The sequence below is a fragment of the Anomaloglossus baeobatrachus genome, chromosome 6 (assembly GCF_048569485.1).
Source record: "Anomaloglossus baeobatrachus isolate aAnoBae1 chromosome 6, aAnoBae1.hap1, whole genome shotgun sequence".
Taxonomy (NCBI): Eukaryota; Metazoa; Chordata; class Amphibia; order Anura; family Aromobatidae; genus Anomaloglossus; species Anomaloglossus baeobatrachus.
In genome coordinates this window covers 132,906,333-132,934,271 of record NC_134358.1, presented here as the reverse complement: position 1 = coordinate 132,934,271, position 27,939 = coordinate 132,906,333, and the positions used below count along the sequence as shown (strand labels likewise).

Sequence of the window (27,939 nt, the reverse complement as noted above, 5' to 3'; positions counted from 1 at the left end):
AGAAAAGGATACGGACAGCAGCCGAAGCTGTAAGGTATAAGAACGCTACCCTGCCGGTAGCGCTCACCTAGCATAGACAGAGGAATGCCTAGAGGAACGCGCACAGAGCGTCTACTCATATGCATGAACCAAGAGGACTGAGCACCATGCGGCGTGTGTCAGGGTCTTATATAGACTCTGTGCCTCATCCAAGATGGAGGACACCAGAGCCAATCCGCTGCCAGAACGACAGGAGTGACGTCATGCTGGCCTATCACCGAGCAAGACGTCACAAGCACATGACCAGCGACCAATCGGCATAGAAGGTGTCAGAGACATGTGACCTCGTGTCAGCGATGATGTCACCCGCACATGTGCAATGGCTCCAAGATTGGATTTAGTCTCCGGCGCTCGCACATGTGCAGTAGCAAGAAATCTGGACTTAGTCTCCAGCGCTCGCACATGTGCAGTAGCAAGAAATCTGGACTTAGTCTCCAGCGCTCGCACATGTGCAGTAGCAAGAAATCTGGACTTAGTCTCCAGCGCTCGCACATGTGCAGTAGCAAGAAATCTGGACATAGTCTCCAGTGCTCGCAGCAACCGTAACAAATGGTGAGAACAGTCAAGGACAATCCACAGACCACCTCCAAAGACCTGCAGCTTCATCTTGCTGCAGATGGTGTCAATGTGCATCGGTCAACAATACAGCGCACGTTGCACAAGGAGAAGCTGTATGGGAGAGTGATGCGAAAGAAGCCATTTCTGCAAGCAAGCCACAAACAAAGTCGCCTGAGGTATGCAAAAGCACATTTGGAGAAGCCAGTTACATTTTGGAAGAAGGTCCTGTGGACTGATGAAACAAAGATTGAGTTGTTTGGTCATACAAAAAGGCGTTATGCATGGAGGCAAAAAAACACGGCATTTCAAGAAAAGCACTTGCTACCCACAGTAATATTTGGTGGAGGTTCCATCATGCTTTGGGGCTTTGTGGCCAATGCCGGCACCGGGAATCTTGTTAAAGTTGAGGGTCGCATGGATTCAACTCAGTATCAGCAGATTCTTGACAATAATGTGCAAGAATCAGTGACGAAGTTGAAGTTACGCAGGGGATGGACATTTCAGCAAGACAATGATCCAAAACACCGCTCCAAATCTACTCAGGCATTCATGCAGAGGAACAATTACAATGTTCTGGAATTGCCATCCAATTCCCCAGACCTGAATATCATTGAAAATCTGTGGGATGATTTGAAGCGTGCTGTCCATGCTCGGCGACGATTAAACTTAACTGAACTGGAATTTATGTTAAAAACAGGAATGGTCAAATATACCTTCATCCAGGATCCAGGAATTCATTAAAAGCTACAGGAAGCGAGTAGAGGCTGATATTTTTGCAAAAGGAGGATCTACAAAATATTAATGTCACTTTTATGTTGAGGTGCCCATACTTTTGCACCAGTCAAATTTTGTTTAAATGCGGATTGCACATTTTCTGTTAGTACAATAAACCTCATTTCAATCCAGAAATATTACTCAGTCCATCAGTTATTAGATATATGAAACTGAAATAGCTGTTGCAAAAACCCAAATTGTTATAAAGAAAAAAGGTTAACATTAATAGGGGTGCCCAAACTTTTTCATATGACTTTATTTCGCGCCTTTTTTGCCCAACACGCTTCTTGCAACCCTATTTGCTATTTGCCATGAAACGCTTGATTGTTCGGTGATTACGCTTCAAAAGTTTGGCAATTTCAAGACTGCTGCATCCCTCTGCAAGACATCTCACAATTTTGGACTTTTCAGAGCCCGTCAAATCTCTCTTCTGACCCATTTTGCCAAAGGAAAGGAAGTTGCCTAATAATTAAGCACACCTTATGTACGGTGTTGATGTCATTACACCACACCCCTCCTCATTACAGATGCACATCACCTGATTTACTTAATTGGTAGTTGGCTCTCAAGCTTATACAGCTTAGAGTAGGACACCATGTATAAAAAGTATCATGTGATCAAAATACTCATTTGCCTAATCATTCTGCGCACAGTGTATTGAGGGTCATATACTGGATCTCTCACTGTGGTCAGGATTTATCGTACCAGCATGCCTACAGTTGCTCCCCTCATGTCTCTGGTGCTTTTTTTACCACTTTTTTTCAGGCAGGTTCCGGGCTGCAACGTTTTGTGAGTTCAATAACTTTGTGTACTGCATGGATTTGAAATGCTGCACTATTTCACCACTGTATGATTTTATTTAGGCATCCCATCATGCCCTTAGTACATAAGTGTCCCAACAGGTTTGACAAAAGCAGAATTTAATATTGCCACATGGCATATGTGTATTACGAGCGTGAAGCATCTGCAGTAATCACCCCAAAGAGACGTGATTTCTGTCCCAACACGTCCCTGACTGTTCCCCCATCCTAGCATTCGGAATCTCCTTCTTGGGTTCGAGCCATCTTCTCCATTCATTGCTGAAGCTGTTGGACATACTATGGACACGACTTCCCTTTACGTCTGACAATATAGATGGGCAGTCATTTATAGAAAATCCCAATGTGCTATTTGCACTAGATATACAGTATCTGAGAGCATTTGTTGAGCCTTGATCTCCACTGCTAGAATTGATCTCCTATATGGGTCTTTGCTGCAGTAAAGTGGCTCTACAACTCGGATGATGCAGGCCAATCAAAGCGGAGGGGCGGAGATGAGCGAGAAATAACATCCTTTCTTCCGCATTGCGGCAGGTAAGGAGACGCTCCTGCGGTGTCACACACAGCGATGTGTGCTGCCGCAGGAGCGACGAACAACATCGATAATCAACCATTACCGATTTTTGGTTTTGGAACGACCTCTCCATGGTGAACGATTTTCACCATTTTTGAGGTCGCTTAAGGTCGCTGGTCAGTGTCACACGCTGCGATATCGTTAATGACGCCGGATGTGCGTCACTAGCAACATGACCCCGGCTATAAAACATTAACAATATCGTAGCTTGTAAAGCCCCCTTTACTGCAGATGGGACCACACATCCAATAAACACCCATAGAATGGACTGGCTTAGAAATGCCATGTTGTTGTGAGTGCGATCTGCTATGAAGACAGAATAAATCTGCTCCACCCTTTAATACCATATTCATGTTTGCACTTACAAAAGGTACACAATACCATATGTAAGTACACAAGGCTTGCACAGGGCTTAATCTACAGATAAGCAGATCTAAATGTGGAATATGTTTCCGCCTTATTATAAAACCGGTTTATAAAAATGCTTTCTCTTTGGCATCTAAAGCCCCCGTCACATTTAGCGACTTACCAGCGATCCCGAAAACAATGCGACCTGATAAGGATTGCTGGTAAGTCGCTGGGAGGTTGCTGGTGAGATGTCACACAGTCAGGCCTTACCAACAACGCATTAGCGACCTGTATAACGATCTCGGCTGTCATTGGGACCCTGTCACACAGTGTCAAACATAGCGATGCGTCCTGCCCAGCCGGACATCACCTTTGAAGAAAATGGTCCCTACCCTTCAGCAATGACTAGCGATCACACAGCAGGGGCCTGATCGCTGGTAGGTGTCATACATAACGAGATCGTTAGCGATCTCGTTGTGTGTGACGGGGCCTTAATGAACTACCACATAACACGTCTCTGTGACTCAGCACCAGTCCATGTCTGACAATGTTTGCTGATCAGTGGTCACTCATTAGCCTTTTTATACAGGCTGATTCGGCTACAGATATGCACTAAAAAATCAGTAATAAATCGTTTTGTAGGTGGCCATCATTCTCAGATATTGCTTACACAGGACAATGCACTGCTGAGAACGATGATCTTTTATACAAACCTAAAGAACATTTCACCCGATGAATGAGTGATGACCTGACTGCTTATTTAGATTGTATGATTATCGTGGATTGGGAGAGACCAAAATCGATGAGACCAGCACAGACCATCCATAAAGATTAAAATAAATTTTTATTCTGTTCCAAATTAAAATACAAGGCACTTCAGCACAAGGTACAGAGCATACTAGTGGATAAAAAATGGCATCGCGTTTCTGACCTGCTACCTTAGTGATTGCCTGAAAAACACCGGGTCCGAAAATTACTGAGCTACTCGGTAACCTATCAGTACTGCCCATCACTACCTTGGTTATTAGAAGCTCCTACCAGTGACAGGAGTCTGCATTAATCAATGAACACTCTCCCTGGTAGTAACACAAAGTGCTGATTGGTTACTGAGAGGCTCCTGTCACACAGTTGCACTGTAATGGGAGCTTCTGCAGGGAAGGAGTGCCCAGTGTAGAGTCAGGATGGATCAGTGTAGAGAAGGATGGATGTTCCTCCCCTACTTCTATAGTGTGCTTTTCATCATATTTGATCGTTATATTTGCCCCCTCCTCACCTTCTATAAGGGGGTTCAAATGAATGACATTGGGGGTGGGGCTTGAAAATCTTGTGGAGATGTGTTTGATAAGTGAGCCATGTGTGTGCTATATTATGTATCCGATACAACGGATAAAATATAGAGAGAGGGGAGCCAGCATGATCTGAAAATGGCATGCATCATATAAAAAGTGCAAATTCACAGATTTATTCCAACTGTACTGTAATATAAATGAGATTTTTAGCAAATAATTGATCAATTCTTTGAGCCACCCCTGCCAACGTCACGGCAAATCTCAATAGGGGGGTCCTACTCTATATTCTGTATTTCATGTGCCATGCGGCCTCCTAGATAAAGTTTCAAGCAGAACCATAATGGAGCACACATACCTGTAACCTGTATATATAACCGCTTCTATGTTGCAAAAGAGGCAATTGTGGATAGAGGCCAGCCCAGGTCCCAGCATGTGGAGCAAGCTCTACACATACCAGGACTATATCAGAACTGACCCACCCAGTGCCAGACAGCAACCACTGATAAAGGCGGACCAGATCCAAGTATGGTGCTTAATTAGCAATGCCTGTGGAAAGGGCGAGGCAACTGAATGTGTACAGCTACCAACAGGAGGAATATATTGCAAACCAAGATCAGGCGTGCATAGCATGGTGGTGACCAGCCACCAGACATTTGTAGCATAACTACAACCAAACAGAGAGAGAGGGGAGCCAGCATGATCTGAAAATGGCATGCATCATATAAAAAGTGCAAATTCACAGATTTATTCCAACTGTACTGTAATATAAATGAGATTTTTAGCAAATAATTGATCAATTCTTTGAGCCACCCCTGCCAACGTCACGGCAAATCTCAATAGGGGGGGTCCTACTCTATATTCTGTATTTCATGTGCCATGCGGCCTCCTAGATAAAGTTTCAAGCAGAACCATAATGGAGCACACATACCTGTAACCTGTATATATAACCGCTTCTATGTTGCAAAAGAGGCAATTGTGGATAGAGGCCAGCCCAGGTCCCAGCATGTGGAGCAAGCTCTACACATACCAGGACTATATCAGAACTGACCCTCCCAGTGCCAGACAGCAACCACTGACGTTGGCAGGGGTGGCTCAAAAAATTGATCAATTATTTGCTAAAAAATCTCTTTTTTTTATAATAGTACAGTTGGAATAAATCTGTGAATTTTCACTTTTTATATGATGCATGCCAATTTCAGATCGTGCTGGCTCCTTTTTTTCTCTGTTATGACTGTAGTTATGCTACAATTCTGGTGACTGACCATCACCATACCATGCACGCCTGATTTTGGTTTGCAATGTATTCCTCCTGTTGGTAGCTGTTCAGATTCAGTTACCTCACCCCTTTCCACAGGCAATGCTAATTAAGCACCATTCTTGGATCTGGTCCGCCTTTATCAATGGTTGCTGTCTGGCACTGGGAGGGTCAGTTCTGATATAGTCCTGGTATGTGTAGAGCTTGCTCCACATGCTGGGACCTGGGCTGGTCTCTATCCACAATTGCCTTTTTTGCAACATGGAAGCGGCTATATACAGGTTACAGGTATGTGTGCTCCATTATGGTTCTGCTTTTAACTTTATCTAGGAGGCCCCATGGCACATGAAATAAAGAATATAGAGTAGGACCCCCCTATTGAGATTTGCCGTGACGTTGGCAGGGGTGGCTCAAAAAATTGATCAATTATTTGCTAAAAATATCATTTTTTTTTATTATAGTACAGTTGGAATAAATCTGTGAATTTTCACTTTTTATATGATGCATGCCAATTTCAGATCGTGCTGGCTCCTTTTTAACAGATAAAATATGTATTGAACACGTCACTATTTTCTAAGTAAATATGTTTCAAAAGGTGCTATTAATATGAATTTCTCACCAGATGTCAGTAACAACTCATACAATCCACACAGGCAAAGATATCAAACCATAGCTATAAATAAATTTAGTGATGTGTATTAATGAGAAATGAAACAGGAAAAAGTATTGAACACAATTAGTGCAATTTATTTAATACTTCTTTGTTAGTCATGATAGCTTCAGGACGCCTTCTGTATTGAGAAACTAGTCACAGACATTGCTCAGGTGTGATTTTGTCCGAATCTTCCACACAAACACTTCAAATCCTGAAGGTTCTGTTGGCTCCTTCTATTTCTATTGGAGTTAGGTTAGGTAATTAGCTGGGTGTAGAGCCGGTATCCCTGTAGCGCCCTGCATCTTCACAGCAGGGACGCAGACTCACCATCACAGCTGGCTCCCTCCTCACCCGCACTCCCACGACTATCCATCTGCACCTATGCTGACTCCTCCACCCGGGACCTGTGCAAGCAACACAGGTCCCCCGGGAATGTGCTCAGGGCATGCACCTGCCCTGCTCTTAAAGGGTCAGCACACCATTTCCCTGACGTTTTTCTGAGTCTATAGTTAGTCAGTTCACCAGTCTGCCAGCTAGTTGGCAGGTCCCGTGCTCTTGTCCCGTTACCTATACCTGTGTCCACCTTCCCATACCTGTCTGATCCTATCATGCCCACTGTACCAGTCTGCTCCTGCCGTCCTGTCTGCCTCAGCCATCCCAGATGCACCCACCGGCACTAGAGTCTGCACCCGCATGCACCTGTGTCTATCTCTGCGTTCCCTGCCCTGGGGTCAGCTACCACAGTCCTAGACATCTGCCTCGGTGAGAGCTTAGTTAAGCCTCTCCCACTTTAGGGTAAGCCTGGATTCCCCTGTGGTTCAGTGGGTCCACTCATACTATTGCTCACCTCAACATCGCCGGGAGTTACACTGGACCATGCTAACAACTTTATTTTCTTTCTCTGAAACCAATTGGGATTTTCCCTGGCTGTGTGTTTGGGATCATTGTTGTCATGATTCCTCTTACCAATGTATCTCAATGCACAGTTCAGCTGACCAACCTTGAGCCATGGCATATGAGGTTTCCTCCATGTGTCTCCTGTTTAGAGTAATTATATTGCTATTTATTTGCCTCTTTGCCTTCCATTACTGCCAGTCATAGCGTTAGCTCACTGGTGTCTGTGTTCCTGTGCTCAGTCTCATCTTTTGTTTACCAGACTTCGGACATTGCTTCTGGCAATCCATTTGCCTAGCCCCTTTATCTTGATTCGCTACGTTCCTGGAATTTTGATCTTGGATCGTGACCTGATTACTTCTTTGTGTCATTCCTTTGTTCATTGCTAACCCTCACGGTATCTGACCACAGTACTGTTGACTATCCAACCTCATGGTTATCCAGTTAGGCCATGAGTAGTGACTAGCATTACATTTTGATTAGCCCAACATTTTTTCCCTTCCACCAGTATAGATCCTATTCATATAATCTTGGTCAGTGAGTGGGGAAAAATACAAAGATACATCATAGCCCTCAGCAGGGATAGGGGGAATGAATCTTAACACATGCCCCCGTTTCTGTGGACCTATAAGCCAAGAGCCCACATACACACTTTTTTTTTTTTATCAGCGAGCCACCAGGTGAGGGCAATGAGCACAATGGGCTAAGTGTATTCACTCTTTCCCCCTGCATCCTCCTGCTATACCAAACCCTAGACCTCTTTATTAATCCTAACCTCCTTTATACTGAGATCCTTTCATTACCTATGAGAACACTGCATACTGAACTAAGTTATTAACCCATATGAAGCAAACCTTAACCTCCCCTAAGTCCTTATAGGGATAGTGACTATTAGGTGGGCTGTAATTATGCGAGTATTGTATTGTTACTGTGTTTTTGTAGTGAGTAAAATAATAACAGAAGACTTGTGTTGTGTATAATACATATTCATTAGGTGTGTCTCATTTAGTCGCTGTTCTAACACATAGCATAAGCGAGTGGAAATAATCATGTCCCTACTGCGAGGGGGTCCTCAGACTAAGGGGTACTTTACATGCTGCGACATCGCTAGCGATTGCTAGCGATGTCGAGCGAGATAGCTCCCGCCCCGTCGCTCGTGCGACATCTGGTGCTCGCTGCCTTAACATTATTGCTACGGCAGCGTGACACGCACATACCTGGTCAGCGACGTCGCTGTGACCGCCGAACAATCCCTCCCTCAAGGGGGAGGTGCGTTCGGCATCATAGCGACGTCACTGCGACGACACTAAGCAGCCGGCCAATAGAAGCGGAGGGGCAGAGATGAGCGGGACGTAACATCCCGCCCACCTCCTTCCTTCCGCATTGCCGGTGGACGCAGGTAATGATATGTTCGTTGTTCCTGCGGTGTCACACATAGCGATGTGTGTTGCCGCAGGAACAACTAACAACATCGTACCGGTGGCTGCAGCGATATAAAGGAAATGAACGACGTGTCAACAATTACCGTTTTGGAACGATTTTGCGATCGTTGATCGTCGCTCATTAGTGTTACATGCTGCGATGTCGCTACCGGCGCCGGATGTGCGTCACTAACGACGTGACCCCACGATATTTCGGTAGTGATGTCGCAGCGTGTAAAGTACCCCTTAGGGATTTTCTTTGCCCCCACAAGCCCCAGAACGACTATCTGCTGACGCTTTTTTGACGCTTTAGAGTTAAGGCCGATTTACATGCTGCGACATTGCCAGACGATGCTAGCGATGTCGAGCATGATAGCTCCCGCCCCCATCGTACTGCCGATATGGGGTAATCGCTGCCGTAGCGAACATTATCGCTACGGCAGCGTCATACGCACATACCTGCTCTGCGACGTCGCAGTGACCGGCGAACCGCTTCCTTTCTAAGGGGGCGGTTCGTTCAGCGTCACAGCGACGTCACTAAGCGGCCGCCCAATGAAAGTGGAGGGGCGGAGATGAGCGGGACGAACATCCCGCCCACCTCCTTCCTTCCTCATTGCTGGCGGGATGCAGGTAAGGTGAGGTTCCTCATTCCTGCGGTGCCACACGTAGCGATGTGTGCTGCCGCAGAAACGAGGAACAACATCGTTACTGCAGCTACAACGATATTTGGGAAGAGGGGGGCATGTCACCGATTAGCGATTTTGAACGTTTTTGCAACAATTCAAAATCGCTAATAGGTGTCACACGCAACGACATCGCTAAAGCGGCCGGATGTGCGCCACAAATTCCGTGACCCCCAACGAGATTGCTTTAGCGATGTCGTAGCATGTAAAGCCACCTTTAATCTCTGACTAAACTGACAATCTAAATTGCCGAGGCAAAGATGACCTCTGGCTTTGCATACTCCACTCTGTTCCTTGGAGGAGGCCATGACTGAAGCCATTTGGTTGGATTGCAGGATTCGGGAAAGGCACGATGATCGTCAGGGAATTTCAGCTTTTTTTCCCAAATTGGTCTACTTACCTGAGGCACAACCAATGGAAGTTCCAGCTGCCACCATTCGAACTGTTGAAAGGCGACGTCAATGTGATCTCGGACTGTGCCTTAACTGTGGTTGCTCTGGGCATGTTCTCAAGGACCATCTGATACACCCCTCAATCAAGCAAGCAGTCGGGAAATTCCTACATCTGTGTGATTGTCAAGGTTACACAAACTTCCAGGTAATATTTTACTCTTAAGATTAAGTACTGGTGACTGGAGCTATTTTTACAAGATCAGCAAATATCAGCATTCACTTTCATTGATTCAAGACTGGTTCTGAGATTAGGATAAGGGACAGTTAGATTGGAAGGACCCATACAAATGGTTGCCATTGACAGGATGCCATTGCACTAGAATCTTGTCTAGCTGTTAACGGTAGAATTCACTCTTAAAATGGGAACACTTTACTTTGAGTACATCTCTTCCTATGTTTTTGATAACTTACACATGGGATTGGTATTGGGAATTCAATGGTTGCATATTCACAATCCTGTCATTGATTGGTGTCTGAAGGATATTGTTAAACGGAATCTGTCAGCAGGTTTTTGCTACCTCATCTCAGAGCAGCATGATGTAAGCAAGGAAATTCTCAATCCAACGATCTATCACTTGGATTACTGAGTGCAGCTGTTCTCACATAATGTGCATTTTTAGGTTTAGTCATGTAGCTGAGCCCAGGGGCTGTTCCCGCCTACAACAGGCTTTCTATACAGATTGCACATTGACAGTGAGGTGTTAATCATAGGAGGGGGGGTGTCAGACAACATGGCACAAGCCAACTAGTCATAGCAATAATAATCACCAACTGATAAATGCTTTAGTTTAAACAACAGCACGAAGTCTGATAAGAGAGCCATAGTTGACTTTTGTTTTTAAACCCTACAGCATGCTGTCCTCAGATTACATAGCAAAAACCTGCTCACAAATTCCCTTTAAGTGGTGACCAAGCTGTCTTAAGAGATGTCTTAGTTCTGTACAGGTTTTCTCCGCTACTCTGTAGGATCTGGCGGGTACCTGAAAGACTTTGGAGATGTGTTCTTTGAGAAAGAGGCAGAGAATATTACCTTTCTTTCGTTCTTATAACTACGCTATTAGTCTTATCTCTAATGCCAAATTATCTAAAGCTTGCCTGTATAATTTATCAGGTCTTGAATGTACTGCCATAAAATAATCTGTTAAAGCTTATAGAAGGATCATATTCGACCTTCCTCTTCACCTGTAGCTAATGGGTTTTTCTTTATTAAAAAGCAAGATGGTGGCTTCTGTCCTTGCCTCAATTTCCATGAATTAAACAAGATTCCAAAATTAAAATATAACGTTTGTTGATTATCCAGAATATGTAAGGACAAGCAGTGTCGGGCAAAACATATTGTCAATTGGTTAGCAGACTACTCGTTTCAGCTAAAAAGCCTTCAGCATGGTCTGAATATCCAGTTTGTATGATGCCACATATGTAGCACAGGACATGACATCATCATTGATCTAATTGTTAAAACAGGGAGTAACCCATCCATACTAAGTGCCCTGATTTCTTAATTAAATGTAATTATATAGAAACTAAAATATTCCGTCTCAATAAATGTTATATAAGTAGTTATTCAAATACAACAATGTAATACATATAAGTGGACATATAATTTAATATTGCAGAATCAAATCTTGTCTGATATTTAAGCCACTAGGGAAACTGCTTTCCAAGGTGAAAATCCAATTGGATTCCCTGTTAAGCAGTTTTCATCTATGAGTTCTTCCACGGACTGGCTGGGACACTTTCTCAATGCCAATAAATTTAAAGCCGGTCAGATTACCTTTATGTTCCTTGGCAAAGTGTTTTCAAACTGCCGATGGAGAGGTGGATTGAGGATTTACCGAATCAAAAAGATGTCTCCTTATGCGAGTTTTCAGTGTTCTACTTGTGCAGCCTACATATTGGATGTGACAAAGAGTGTATTCTATCAGGTATAATGCAGTTACAATTAATGGAATTATTGATAGTAAATTCCCGTCTATTATGTGTTGAACTGAAAGTGCTATTTACTTGGGAAAAATGACACGATTTGCAACCTGCAGCTCCGCATTTATAAAAGCCCTTCACTTTTAGCCAAGTCTTAGTTTAGTTTGGTTAGATGAACTGTCTGTAAAATATGTAGGGGATAAGATGGAATTAAATGTATAGAGTCATTAAGGAATGCAGGGATCAGCCTCATTGAGGAGGTGACCCGACTCCCCTTTCCCTAGCACCAGGGCCCAAAATTGTATCGTGTTCTGGGTATACCCTGTGTGTTGTGGCGCTACCGGTACCCCGGTAATCACTGTGTGACTGCAGGATTACTGATTCTCATATTTAGGTGTTGTGGAGTTTGCAGTAAACAGGTCAATCAGTCCACTGGAACCTTTTTTTGCAATTATGGTTTTCATTCTCATTTTGGTGACTTCTCAAGGATGAGTTCTAGGTGTCCTTGAGTAGAGGTTGCCATACAGAAACTTGGATGTCTGGTGGGAGGTCCAGAAGAATATTGGAATAGCTCAGTGCCACCAAAAATGGAAGGCCAATAGGAAATGTTCGGCGGGTTCTATCTTCAATGTAGGTAATATGGTATGTTTATCATCCAAAAATATTAAGCTAAAAATTCCATCAGCGAAGTTGGGTCCTAAATGTATTTGGTCCATATGAAATTCTGGAGGTTGTATAGCCTTTAGATTAAGATTGCCTCGAACTCTTTGCATCCCAAATGTATTCCATAAATACCTGTTGAAAACGTTTATCCCATCAGTGTTGGCTATCTCTTTTCTGCCTCCCCTTTCTGTCGATGGAGGTTTGAGTACGAGGATCGTGAATTCTCATAGGGTCCAGAATTCTTTCCAATATCTCATTCATTGAAAGGATTATTGAGGGGGGCGTGGCCTGACTGGAGCAAGGAGCAGACGTGAGGCTGGAGAGCTCTGCTAAAAAGTGAAAAAATCCGAAGGCATCGAGTCTTTTAAAGCTTACCCAGCGGTGGGACCTGTCGTCTGGTGACCCCAGCATTGAGGGACCCTCTGTGCAGCAAGCCCTGGGGTTATCTGTGGGGAGGAGAAGTTGTGGCCTAGTCCACATGAGGAAGCCTCGGCCTGGAGGAAAGCTTTGCCCAGACACAGAATAGCTCCCAGCAAACCTCCTCCCTCCCTCAGAGGTAAACAGAGCACTCTCCTGACCCCTCTCATCTCCCTGAACTGCCCAGGAGTCATTGTCTCAGGGATTTCTGCTAATGAGAGCGGCTGCTGAGGCCATAGCACACAGGGCCTTATCACCTGGTGACTAGAGGCAGGGAAACGCTGTCCTGAACAGCTTGTTTGGGACACTGAGGAGCAGATATACAGGAATACACCTCCCCCCCTTCTCCTCCTGGCAGCAGCTTAAACAAATATTAACCAGATAAGGTCCAGTACTCAGTGACTCTAAAGGCCCCGTCACACTAAGCAACATCGCTAGCAACATCGCTGGTAACGAACAACTTTTGTGACGTTGCTAGCGATGTTGCTGTGTGTGACATCCAGCAACAACCTGGCCCCTGCTGTGAGGTCGTTGGTTGTTGCTGAATGTCCTGGGCCATTTTTTAGTTGTTGCTGTCCTGCTGTGAAGCACAGATCGCTGTGTGTGACAGCGAGACAGCAACAACTAATTGCAGGCAGCAGGAGCCGGCTTCTGCGGAGGCTGGTAACCAATGTAAACATCGGGTAACCAAGAAGCCCTGTCCTTGGTTACCCGATATTTACCTTTGATACCAGCCTCAGCCGCTCTCACTGTCAGTGCCGGCTCCTGCTCTGTGCACGTGTAGCTGCAGGACACATCGGGTTAATTAACCCGATGTGTGCTGTAGCCAGGAGAGCAGGGAGCCAGCGCTAAGCATTGTGCGCTGCTCCCTGCTCTGTGCACATGTAGCTGCAGCACACATCAGGTAATTAACCCAATGTGTGCTGTACTAGGAGAGCAGGGAGCAGCGCACAGTGTGCGCTGCTCCCTGCTCTCTGCACATGTGGCTGGTCACTGGTTGCTGGTGAGCTCACCAGCAACTCGTGTAGCCACGCTCCAGCGATCCCTGCCAGGTCAGGTTGCTGGTGGGATCGCTGGAGCGTCGCAGTGTGACATCTCACCAGCAACCTCCTAGCAACTTACCAGCGATCCCTATCGTTGTTGGGATCGCTGGTAAGTTGCTTAGTGTGACTGGACCTTTAGGGTACCTTCACACTTTAGCGATGCAGCAGCGATCCGACCAGCGATCTGACCTGGTCAGGATCGCTGCTGCATCGCTACATGGTCGCTGGTGAGCTGTCAAACAGGCAGATCTCACCAGTGACCAGCCCCCAGCCAGCAGCGACGTGCAAGCGACGCTGCGCTTGCACGGAGCCGGCGTCTGGAAGCTGCGGACACTGGTAACTAAGGTAAACATCGGGTATGGTTACCCGATGTTTACCTTAGTTACCAGCTCACACCGCTTAACTTAGCGTGTGCAGGGAGCAGGAGCCGGCACTGGCAGCGTGAGAGCTGCGGAGGCTGGTAACGAAGGTAAATATCGGGTAACCACCTTGGTTACCCGATGTTTACCTTAGTTACAGCTTACCGCAGGCTGTCAGACGCCGGCTCCTGCTCCCTACGCATTCAGGTTTGTTGCTCTCTCGCTGTCACACACAGCGATGTGTGCTTATCAGCGGGAGAGCAACAAAAAAACGAACCAGGGCTGTGTGTAACGAGCAGCGATCTCACAGCAGGGGCCAGATCGCTGCTCAGTGTCACACACAGCGAGATCGCTAATGAGGTCACAAAAAACATGACTCAGCAGCGATCTCGCTGTGTGTGAAGTACCCCTTAAAGGGGACACACCTGATTATATTGTGAAGGGGAAACGACCTACATCCTAGCAAGTAGATCATAAGAAGAAGATATCCCCTTACATAGATCTCTTTACTGCTTGTCTCAGGAAGCCTGGTCACTGAACATACCCCCTGGGACACCAGGTTCATACATACACCAGAACCAAGCACCTAACTTAAACGGACTAGCAGGTACTGGGTCTTAGAGGAATGCAATAAATCAATCTCTCTGCTACCTGGGAGAACCCCAGCTCAACCTACAGAGGAACAGGATAAAACATGGTTAAGTTTGGCCAGAAATCTGCATCAACAGAGGTATATCACGCATCCAAACCCCACAAGAAAGAGATGGACAAATTCGTTAACAAGCAACAGAAAAATAAACAACAAACAGAGCAGAGTAAAGGAGGATAACATACACCTAACCACAATTCAGATGTCTCTGACACAGAAGCAGAACTGCTTGATAGCCCAGACAAGCCAATCTCCAGGGCATTTATTACCAGAATACTCAAAACAGCCTTAGCACCTCTGGCAAAAGATCTATCTGACATTAAAAGAGACATTCACCAACTGGGTCACAGAGTGGAGGAGCTGGAGCAGTCTCAGACGGACATCATATCCCATGCCCAAGAGCTGGAAGCCAACCTTCATGTACATGATGATCACATTTATAAAATATATGCCGCAATGGAAGACCTGGAAAACTGGAACAGACGCAACAATCTCCGGATACAGGGGTCTTCCGGAAATGGTAATCGCGGAGGACATCTCTAAAACACTAACTGCCCTCTTCTCAAACTATTTGGATGCTGAAGAAAAACACCAGTTAATCATAGAGAGGGCACACAGAGCACTACGCCCAAAACCCAAACCCAACGACCCTCCCAGAGATGTTTTCTGCCGAATTCTAGATTTCCGCCTTAAGGACAAAATCTTCCAAAAAGCCAGATCAGACCCTAACATCCAACATGAAGGATCTAACATTGCAATCTTCCAAGACATAGCCCCTTCTACATTAGCCAAGAGGCGCCTCCTTAAACCTCTCATGGACGAACTGAGGAAACAACAATTCCGTTGGCTATTCCCCTTCGGTATTTTGGTCTCAGCCAAGGGGAAGAAGTTCACTGCAAGATCTCCCAAGGACTTCTCCAACCTTTGTGCGGAACTGGACATCCCACCAGGATCTACTCCAGATCTGAATCTCCTCCAACCTGCTCTACATCTTCCACCACTCCCCACGCAGCAGCCATGGGAAATCGTGGAATATCCGAAAAGTCAACGCCCCAGACGAAGACCTACCAGGCCACCTCTATCCGAAACCAGACACGAGGGTGTTTGATAGAAGACGCCTGTTCCATCAGAATAAGGACTGCATATGTGATGAGTATACCTCTGACACATTTGAATATTTGACCTGTTGTCTCTTGTTCTCTCCCTCTTATCATCCTACAGATTTAAAAATGTTTTTCATTTAGGTTGAACTTCTGCATATATTGTTATAATTAATTATTGGGTTCTCCCTGGCAGACCAAAATCGTCCGCCTATTTGAATGAACCCCAAGAAATCCCCCATGGTTACGGTTCACAAGGACAAGACTGATATCCACACCATTCTCCTCTCCTTCTATGTCACACCTTCCCCCCTCTATACCCCTTCTCTTAATACTCTCTCTTTTGCCTTTCTCTGTGTATCACTTTTACATTGGCTCGAGATCCAAGGTGGGAGTGGGTTGAGCTGGGCATCCACACAGTTTAACTATGGCTAAACAACACAACCTGCTGACACTCGCCTCTTACAATGTAAGAGGCCTTAACTCTCCCGTCAAGCGCTCACAAATTCTAGCCCACCTTAAAAAAGAAAAGATAGACATACTTCTGCTACAAGAAACGCACTTAATGCTAGAGAAGTCACCGAACTTTGATAAAGCATTTTACAACACATGGTTCCACTCATACTCAACTACAAAAAAAGCCAGGGGAGTAGCCATTGCCTTCTCAAAACACACACCCTTTCAATTGCTGGATACCTTTTCAGATAATATGGGCCGAGTTTGTATTTATCAAAGGGAAAATAGCACATACACTAGTAACAATAGGAAATATCTACGCCCCGAACACTAAGCAGGATGTCTGGATATCGAAGGTTTTTAAGGAAGCTAAACATTCTATTGAGGGTACGTTCATTCTGGGAGGTGATATAAATGTGGCCCTTAATCAGGAACTTGATTCCTCCACAAGCAGATCCTCTATTCCTAAAAAGGCGCTGATGCGTATACATAAATCCTTGCATTCGGCCCAACTGGTCGATGCCTGGAGACACCTCCACCCAACAGAAAGAGATTACTCTCATTACGCACCTGCACAAAATTTATATGGCCGAATTGACTACATATTTGTTCCTTTCTTAGCTCTTTCCATGATACAACATGCCAAACTTATTACTAGCGTCCACTCGGACCATTCTATCTTAACACTGGGAATCACACTTGGGGAGAGGGTCCGGAACAGGACATGGAGATTAAATGAATCTCTCTTTTCTCAATCTCAGTATAAGACACGTGTTACGAAAGCCCTGAAAAATTACTTTGATATTAACACTCAAGATACAGTCCCTTTTCCTACAGTGTGGGAAGCGCACAAGGCAGTAATACGCGAAGAGTTTATCTCCATATCCTCGTTCTTAAATAAATCCAGAAAAGATGAGGTGGCATCATTGTATTCCGAGATACAAAAAATGGAACTGCAACATAAAACCTCTCAGTCACCAAACTTCCTCAGTCCCTTAACACAATTAAGACAAAGGCTCAGAGATATCTTAAACAAACAGTCTGCAAAGTTCTACATGAACTGGAGGAATCGCCTCTTTGTACATGGAGACAAAGTATCTAAGCTTATGGTTTCCCTGATCAAAAAAAGGAAAGCACGTACGTACATTTATTCTTTAAAAGATTCAAATAACAAAAAACTTGCAGACACTGAAGTTATTGCTGATGCCTTTAGCAAATATTTCTCCTCCTTGTATCACATTCGAGAGCATGAGACACCAGAACAAGCAGATAAAAGACAATGGGACATAATCTCTTTTCTGTCAGAACTACGTCTTCCAACGCTCAACACAACCCACATAACAAACCTGAACAGGCCATTTTCTATTGAGGAGCTCCAGTCGATCCTGTCAAAGTGCCCCACAGGGAAAAGCCCTGGCCCAGATGGCCTCCCGATCTCTTATTACAAGACCTTTAAAGAAACTCTACTCCCTCATCTCCTTCACCTCTTTAATGCTGTGCTACAGGGCTCCCCTTTTCCAAAACAATCATTAGAAGCACATATTACCCTCATACATAAGGAAGGAAAAGACCCTGAAATCTGTAGCAACTACAGACCGATTTCACTGTTGAATAATGATTTGAAATTATTTGTGAGCCTTGTGGCACACCGTTTAAGTACCATTCTACCTACACTTATCTCGCCCGAACAAGTGGGTTTTGTGAAGGGAAGAGAGGGACGAGATAACTCCATACACATACTCCATCTAATGCAGCATGCCCTTATTCACCGCAGACCCTTAGTGCTATTAGGCACTGATGCGGAAAAGGCTTTTGACAGGATCGATTGGATATTCATGAGAGAAACACTACGGCGCTTCGCCTTTCCTACCCCATTCATAGAGGCAATTTTTCAGATGTATACACACCCGACAGCGCGTATTAGGATAAATGGGGATCTTTCTAGCCCATTCAACATTAACAATGGAACTCGGCAGGGCTGCCTGCTTTCTCCATCTCTGTTCATCTTAGTGATGGAGACCCTCATTCAACGAATCAGACAGCATCCGGACATAAAAGGGGCTTCCATAGCTGGAACTATACATAAAGCGGCAGCCTTCGCCGACGACCTTCTTCTCCTGTTGACGGAACCCCTCAAAGAATTTCCGGCTATCTTGGATATCTTCAAACATTTTGGCTCACTGTCAAATTTCAAAATTAATTTGGACAAATCGGAGGCTTTGGGTATACAGCTCCCTCAAGCAACAATGGATACCCTAAAAAATAAATACCCCTTTAAGTGGCCCTCCAAGTTTATTACCTACCTGGGAATAAAGATATGCTCACATTGGCCTTCTTTAGTCTCTTTAAACTTTTTCCCGTTATTAAAATCTTCTTTAAAAGTAATAGCCTCATGGTCAGCCCCATTTGTCTCATGGATGGGACGTAAAAATCTATTAACTAAATTTTGGTAACACAAAGCTTTTTATGTATCACAGATGTTACCAATTCAGGTACCACAGACCTTTTTCCATAAAGCTAGAACCCTCTTTATCAACTATATTTGGAAGGGTAGGTGCCCGAGGTTGAATTATAATACCCTAGTACTACCTAGGTCCAAAGGAGGAATGGGGGCACCAGACCCACAAAAATATCACACAGCAGCAATACTATCAATGATAATAGATTGGACTCGCAAATCTCCAAACAAACTTTGGACCTTGATCGCAGACTCCTCAGTCCGATGAACTTCAGACCCATCCTTCACTCGGCAAAACATTTTCTTCGAGACCCGACGACGGGTAATTTAATCTTTAAGAACGCGCTTCAAACTTGGACAAAACATGCAGATTATCTTATTCCCCCACCTTCCCCATAATCCGAATAATGGATTTGCCGAGGCTGTACTCAGATAGCACACAATCACGCACTCCTGATCAGCTTCATACACTCACTACGCCAGTGGAACTAGTGTTAGAGGATGGAACATTAACACTCCTGACTCAGCTTAATAAGATCATAGCCCCAAACTCACTCAACTTCCTTCAATATGAAAGACTAAAGTTAGCGGTACGGGATCACTTACCAAATGGGCTGCCCTGAAGGGACCTTTCCACTTTTGAATCTATGATTACGCAAACAAAATGCCCTCAGAAAGTCCTGTCTAAATTATATCAAATACTGGTCTTAAATAAGCTACTGCAGAAACGGGCATTCATATCATTATGGGAAAAAGATCTAGGCAGCAATTTTACAGAAGGAGATTTGATCCAAATATATAACTTAGGCCCATCATATTGCGTGAAGGTACAGGAAAACTCATACAAATTAGTTACCAGATGGTATGTATCACCTTCTCAAATTAGCACATGGTTCCCTTCCTCTTCAGAGTCATGTTGGAGGTGCAATAGAGAGCGAGGTACATACTTCCACATTTGGTGGCAGTGCGACCAGTTGCAGCCCTTCTGGAAAAATGTGAATACCTACACCAAGTGGATCTGTAAACTGTCCTTTAACCCCCAACCCAGCCTAATCTTCCTGAACTTTGTCAGTAACCCACAAAACACTCCGAACAAAACTCTCCTCCTATTTCTACTAGCGGCGGCCAAACTGCTCACCCCCCCCTTTGGCGCTCGACAAGTATACCTACTATCCAAACTTGGATGCTCAAAATCGACCAGTTATATCATATTGAAGAGCTGGCAGCTTTAGCTTATCACTCTCAAGATAAATTTAGACTCATCTGGGCCCCCTGGTTGAAGTTCCGAGAATCCTCCGAGTACTTTGAATTGGTGGCGTCTTGACCTGCTCCCACCCCCCTCCCCTGAGCCAGCCATGATATATTTCTCATCTAGATTAATCCCCACTCACACCTCCTGTCTCTCACTATCTTCTTACCACCATCCTTACCTTTCTTTACACCCCCCATCCTACTATTGACATGTTTTACATATGTTCATTTCACTAATGTTAATTATTCACAAAAGTTTATTGTTGATTTCACATGGACTGCAATGGTAAACACACCTAACTGAGGTACTTCCGACAAGGGAAGAAAAATTATCCAGAACTGTGGGCCGAACTTTGGATCTAAATCCTTCCCTCCAGGATTCGAATGCCTTTATATTTTCTCACATTTATTCATTGTTTTATGTTACGATATATCAATTTTTTGCTCCGAACAATACTTGGAAGGTGTGCATTGTGTTTCATATGCTATTTTTCACTATAATAAAAAGAATATTGAAAAGAAAAGAAAGGATTATTGACCCGAGGATTCTGGGCGCCAACTTGTTCCATAAAGACTGTTCGTCTGGTCAGCTCCTTCCATTGTAGGTTTTCTGAAAAACCTGGGGGTCTGGTGGGCCCCCCTTCGAATAGGGGGTACTGTTACAATTCCTCCTACAGGTGTGTCAGGATGCAGTGAGTGACCGTTTAGCTGTCAAATCAAAGCCAGGGCATAGTGAGCTGTCAGTATAGTGATAGACAGATCAGCCATCCAGTCAGGGCTGTAGCATTCGAGATTTCCTCCATGTGTCTGCCGATTGGAGTAATTACCCGGCTATTTAGCTGCTTCTATATCTTAAATTACTGCCAGTCATAGTTTTAGCTTTGTGGTATCTGAGTGTCACTTGTTCCTGTGAGCTGTCTATTGCTTAGCTAACCCTGGACTTTGCTTCTGACTATCCATTTGCCTTGCTCCTTTGTCTTGATCCTCTATCTTTTTGAAATTTTGACCTTGGACCATGTTCTGACTACGCCTTTTGTCTCACCCCTTTCCTTATTGCTAGCCCTCATGGTATCTGACCCTAGGCCTCTTGACTACTCAGCCTCAAAGCTAGCCTATGAGTTGTGAAAATTCTCTTGCTTAAATGTTCTACTTCGTTTCATCTTCATTATGCTGGTAGATGGCAGCAGGTTTTTATCATGAATGTCTAAATACATTCGTCCATTCTTCCTCCGTCAATTATATGAAGTTTGCCAGTGTAGTATGCTGAAAAACACCATGATATTCCTACTTCCAAACTTTACTGTTGGTATGCTGTTTTGGGGGTGATATGCAGTGCCAAAAATAGTGTCTATTATGGCATTCGCAGAGTTCAATTTTGGTCTAATGTGACCTGACTATTCTCCCAGTATTTCACAAGCTTGTCTAAAATGTTGTTCAGCAAACTTTAAACATGCTTTTTTTTTTTTCTTTCATCAAAGGAGTCTTGCGTGTTGAGCATACATACAATATGGCCATGGAGGTTGAATGCATTACTTATTGTTTTCTTTGAAACAATTGTACCTGCTGATTTCAGGTCTTTTTTCTCTAGCACTCCACAGGTGGTCGTTGGCCCTTGGATAATTCTACTGATAATTTTTTTTATCTTGCAGGAAACACCTGGTCGTGGTGCTCCACTTCTGGACTATGACCCCCAACAATGTCCACTGGAACCTTCAGGAGAGACAAAAATGGAAGGACTAAACAGCACATCCAATCCGGATAATAGGATAAAATAAAATCTTCTTTATTACATGATAAAATCGTCAGAAAAACATAATCTGATGCGATTCCGGTGTATGCAGATACCCTTAGTCATAGAGTGAACCCAAAATTTTTCATTTTCACTAGGATAACAGGAGATAATTGACCATAAAATCTGTTGTGCACTTTCTCCTGAGTACACCAATACCACATATTTGGTCGAAAACTACTTTTGAGGCACAGTGCAAAGTGAAGACGGGAAGAGGCGCCACATTTGAGTTCAGATTTTGTTGGAATGATTAGCGGGTCTGAGATGCCAGAACAGCAGAAATTCCCTACAAGTGACCCCATTTTACAAACTGCACCTCACAATGAACTGATGCAGGGGGGCAATTAGTATATTCACACTACTGGTGTGTCACAAGATTTTATAATATTGGGCGGTGAAAAAAAATAATTACAGTTTTACCCCTAAAATGTTGTTTTAACCCCAGATTTCCAATTTTCATAAGGGGAATATGTAAAAAAAAATGTCCCCTTAATGTGTTTTATAGTTTCTCATGTCCATGGCAATACCCCACATGTGATTGTACAGTACTGTTTGGCTGCACTGCAATGCTCAGGAGGGAACGAGTGCCATTTTGATTTTTGAAGCACAGATATTCCAATAGTTTGCGGACTCCAATTGCAGAGCCCCTAAGTGCCAGAACAACAGAAACCCCCTCAAGAGACCAAATTTTGGAAATAACACCCCTCTGGAAATTCACCTATGGATGTAGTGACGATTTAGTCTCTCGAAAACACCCAAGGAGTCAAACAGATGGCATGTTGCAGAATTAAAAACTGCAAATAAGCCTTTGTTGTGCCCAGTACATTGTATATTCTGTACATTGTGCCCAGCTTGTGCTTCTGAAAATCTGCACCCCATAAATTAAAAAAAAAAAAACAAAGAGAAAAATTGTATGAAAAATACCCTGACTATAAATAAATAAATTGCAAGTGCTTAATAACAGGGTACTTAGTATATACATTTTTGCAAAAAGGTAAGAAGCTGTCCCACCTCGTCACGGTGTATCCATCTGGGACAGTCCCTAACCAACTAAAGTTAAAAACATTTTATATACCTGACTTGTGTCATGTCAAAACTCCAATGTGAATGGTAACAAGTGGTCAGCTGGGTCCCAGATTAAATACACAGCAAAGTGGGAAGCAAATTGATTGCCCAGTCTCAGTATAAATAGGGATGCACCCCCATCTTGCACTAAATAATAATATAATAATCTTTATTTCTATAGCGCCAACATATTCCGCAGCGCTTTACAATTCAGGATGATCATATACAAACAAATAACAGTTATAGAAATACAATATTTAGAGGAAAAAAAAAGAAAAAACACAACCCTACTCGTGAGAGCTTACAATCTACACTGAGATGGGGGGAGGGGCAAGGTACAAGTGCTTATTTACAATGACAATCCAGCCATCTCACGGAAATGGGGGCTAGATAGTGGTTTCCTCGACCAGTGGGCCCGAGCCTTGAGATGCCTTTGGGTGCTATGGAGTTTGATGTGGAGTTATGTTGTGAGAAGTTGTAGAGGGACTATGTGAATCGAATCTGATTAGGGAGTGTGATAGGCTGCCCTAAAAAGATGCGTCTTTAGGGTGCGTCTGAAGCTGAGTAAGTTGTGATTTGTCCTAACTTCTTGGGGTAGAGCGTTCCAGAGGGTTGGTGCAGCTTGGAAGAAGTCTTGGATCCGGGAGTGGGAGTTTCGAATTAGTGTGGATGTTAGTCGAAAGTCGCTTGCAGAGCGTAGAGAACGGGTGGGGTGATAGACAGAGAGGAGGTTGGAGATGTAGGGGGGTGCCGCACTGTGGAGAGCTTTGTGGGTGAGAACAAGCAGTTTGAATTGGATCCTGTGATATATGGGCAGGCAGTGCAATGACTGGCAGAGAGCAGAGGCATCCGAGTAGCTGTTAGCCAGATATGTGACCCTGGCTGCTGCATTAAGGATGGACTGTAGAGGAGAGAGTCTAGTTAGGGGGAGACCAATTAATAGAGAGTTACAGTAGTCAAGGCGAGAGTGGATCAGGGCCACAGTGAGGGTTTTTGTCGTTTCCATAGTGAGAAAGGGGCGGATTCTAGAGATGTTCTTGAGGTGCAAGCGGCAGGAAAACAAACAAAAAACGCCTAAAGAAACTGAGCTGTAACAATTGTTCAGTAAACATGCAACATTACAAGCATGTAAATGGCAGCCTCAAGACTAGAAAAAAAACAAAGAGAAAAATTGTATGAAAAATACCCTGACTATAAATGAATAAATTGCAAGTGCTTAATAACAGTCTTGATGCTGCCGTTCACATGCTTGTAATGTTGCATGTTTACTGAACAATTGTTACAGCTCAGTTTCTAGAGGTGCTTTTTTTTACCCCATAAATTAAGCGGGCTCTCCTCACTAGAACAATACCAAACATGTGGTTTAGACACAATGTGTTGCTCAGAAGGTAGGGAGGCATTTGGATTTGGGAGCACAGATTTTCCTGGATTTCTTTTTTAAGAGTGGCCATAACGTTTTTCCAGAGCCTTTCTGCTAATATGGAAGCACTTTATATTTCCATTAGCAGGTGACGGACCTGAATGGGGACTTCTGTTTTTTGTGGGTTGAGTTGAATGCTTTTTGGTGGTGATTTGGGTACAGACCTTTTTGGATCATTTCATATTTATCCTGTGCTCTATGCTGAGCACTTACATCAGGGTTTACATCTACATCTCCTAAATACATAATTCAGGTGAAACCCCCAACAGATCCATTCACTAATGAGGCAGCAGCGTTACTCCGGACTCCATTTGGCCTCTGTTCAGCTGTGTCCGACTTTTCAAACGTGAACAAAACTGTTTAGGATCGCATTTTTGTGCACGTCTAAAAACTAAAAAATTGGACGCCGCTGGACCACAGGCCAGACGCGAGATCAAAATTACTTCCTTTGCCTCATTACTGCGAATTTTCTGGTGGGAATTTTATCTGAATCACATTTTTCACATGTAATCACAAGTGTAAAGGCCGCTTTACATGCAATGACATCGCTAACGAGATGTCTCTGGGGTCACGGAATTCGTGACACACATCAGGCCTCGTTAGCGACGTTGTCGTGTGTGACATGTACGAGTGACCGCTAACGATCGAAAATACCACGTCGTTGATCGTTAACACGACGTTCATTTTCAAAATGTCGTTGATCTTGTGGGACGCAGGATGTTCATCGTTCCTGAGGCCCCCGGGAACGACTAACAACTGCGTACCTGCATCCTCCGGCAACGAGGTGGGAGTGACCTTCATGCGGCTGCTCTCCGCTTCTATTGGTTGCCTGCTGTGTGACGTCGCTGTGATGCCTTACGAACCGCCCCCTTAGAAAAGAGGTTGTTCACCGGCCACAGCGACGTTGTTAAGCAGGTAAGTACATGTGACGCGCACTACTGATTTTGTCCGCCGCGGGCAGCGATTTGCCCGTGACACACAAACGACGAGGGCGGCTGCGATCGCTAGCGACATCGCTAGTGATGTTGCAGCGTGTAAAGCGCCCTTAAGAGCTCAGCATATAGCGCAGGATAAATATGGGGCACGCCATTCTGTGATCTTTAGGAAGCAGAATAAACAAATCAACACCAGTTGAAGAATTGATTTTATTTAGTTTTTTGCTGTTAACCTTGCAGTATAAGTGATTTATATAGTTTTTTTAGGCTTGGCTTACTACAGTCCCTGACAAAAGTTCTGTCACTTATCCATGTTATATAAATAAAAGCTTATAATCTGACTTTAAATTCATCCATTGGTTTTTATAAATTACTCTTTTGAAAGCTGAAACCCTCCCAAATTTGGTTTAGGTTATGATAATAAAGTTGCTGCAAAGCTGAAATATTGATCATTTAATGAACACAGAAAGGTCATATTTTGGCAAGACAAACGTTTTGTCGCCCACAGTACGTAATTTGAAATTCAAACAAATAATTAACTTCTAATACAAAGATATGTTGCATAACATTGGTGAATGAAGTTGTGGTGCTATTAGAGCCATATTTAATATTTTGTGTGACTTCCATGAGCTTGAAGGACTGCATCCATGCGGTTCAACAATGATTCATACAATTTATTGATGAAGTCATCAGGAGTAGCAAAGCATGCAGTCTTACATGCCTCCCAGAGTTCATCTAGATAATTTGGTTTGTCTTCCAAGCTTCCTCTTTCCTACCCCAAACATGCTCAATGAAGTTCATGTCTGGTGACTGGGCTGGCCAGTCCTTGAGCACTTTGATCTTCTTTGCCAGGAGGAACTTTGTTGTAGAGATGGATGTATGAGATGGAGCACGATCCTGCTGCAGAATTTGACCCCTTTTATGACTGGGAATGTGAGAGGTAGCGAATACTTCTTGATATCTTAGGCTATTGATATTGCCTTCCACCTTGCAAATGTTTCGCACATCCCCATGTTGAATGTATCCCCAGACCATGATCTTTCCACCACCAAACTTAACTATTCTGGATCCATACGGGGTCCAGTAGGTCTCCTGCAGTATTTGCGGCGGCTGTGGTGTAATTCAACTGACGATTCATCAGAGAAATCCACCTTCTGCCACTTTTCCAGTGTCCATCTGTTTATCAGGCTGTGGGACTTGGCAAATGCCACACTTTTTTTAATTGCCTTTTGTCTAGTGCTGGCTTCTGGGCACTGATTCAACCTTGGAGGCCATTTCGATACATAATCCTACAAACTGTTCTAGTTGACACAGGGACTTGAGGTGACCAGGCCTGTTGGAGCTCTTCTGCAGTGGAAGAGGGCCTGGCTTTGGATCTTCTAACCAACAAACATTCCTCCTGAGCAGTTGTCTTGCAGGGTCTGCCAGACCTGGGCTTGTCAAAAACATCTCCAGTCTCTTCACATCTTTTTTTAATTCTTTGTACTTGACGCTGAGACACATAAAAGGTGACAGACACCTCTGCAGTGGATCTGGTCTTCAGCTTCTTGATAATCAAGGCTTTGGTCGTAGGGTGGATTTTTGGCATGTTCTCAGAGGTCAAGTTGCAGTCCATCTAAAGGTCTGGGGTGCTGGGTTTCTTTTTATACACACCCACTAATTAACCGATCATTTAGTGAGCACAGGTGAGGATGTAAACTAGGATTGGATGCATTTTATGACAAGGCGACAACTTTTGTCCTGCCAAAATCTGACTGTGATACCAATGTGATATGACTGAAGAATGAGTGTGATTAGATAGGAATCCTAATCAAAAGATAGTGATCACAGGTCTTATTGATCCATCCAAACTCAGTATCAGAGAGTTGTCCTCTGGTTAACCTGATTTCACCATGATGAAGAGTACGTGTTAATAGGTCTTGAACAAACCACTATTAAGAGGAAGGCACGCTTACAGTTCAACATATGCAGGAAATCAGTGGTTAATTAGCAACGTGTAGGAAACTAACAATGTAAAATTAACGGCTCATTGCAACATATGCAGGAAGCCAGTGGTCAGCCAGCAACATGTGTAGGAAGCTACTGGTGCCCACAGCAGCGTGTGGTCAGGTTACATGACCATGACTCAGCAATCACATGCTGGTCACCAATTGCAATACTGAGTGCACACGATGACCACAATGTACAAAGTTTGGTATAAAAATACAGGGCTCGCTCAGTGAGACAGGAACATTTCCAGGACACTCAAGTGGACGCACTGCGCCTGTGATGCAGAGGCCGGGTTGTCTTCCTTCTCACTAATCGAGTCCCTCCGATGAGGAAGGACGTGCTACAACATACGGTAATGTTGATGCATATTTCTGTTATTGTATAAGATTCTATGACTATAAAGTAGTGCTAATGCCTATGTACCATTGATTATTTATGTGCTATTAAATAAATAGTATCTTGCTATAAAGAATCTTAGCATTCGTGCCTGATTAGGATATCAGTGAGCGCTTCGTAAGTACGGGCTTTCAGCCTCTTTTAAGGAGAATTTAGCAATACACTGACCTTTCTGTATTCATTAAATGATCAATATTTCAGCTTTGCAGCAACTTTATTTTCATAACCTAAACCAAATTTGGGAGGGTTTCAGCTTTCAAAAGAGTACA

The 27,939-nt window shown here is 44.0% G+C and overlaps 1 long non-coding RNA gene across 1 annotated transcript in view; it reads left to right on the top strand.

The window, feature by feature from the left end:
• The window catches only part of LOC142317186 (uncharacterized), a 34,845-nt gene extending 12,108 nt beyond the window's left edge, over nucleotides 1–22,737 (top strand). Inside the window, exons 2-3 of the long non-coding RNA XR_012754677.1 lie at nucleotides 9,644–9,905; nucleotides 21,726–22,737. This is a non-coding gene — a long non-coding RNA (uncharacterized LOC142317186). The remainder of the gene's footprint in view (nucleotides 1–9,643; nucleotides 9,906–21,725) is intronic.
• The last annotated feature ends 5,202 nt before the right edge of the window (nucleotides 22,738–27,939 follow it).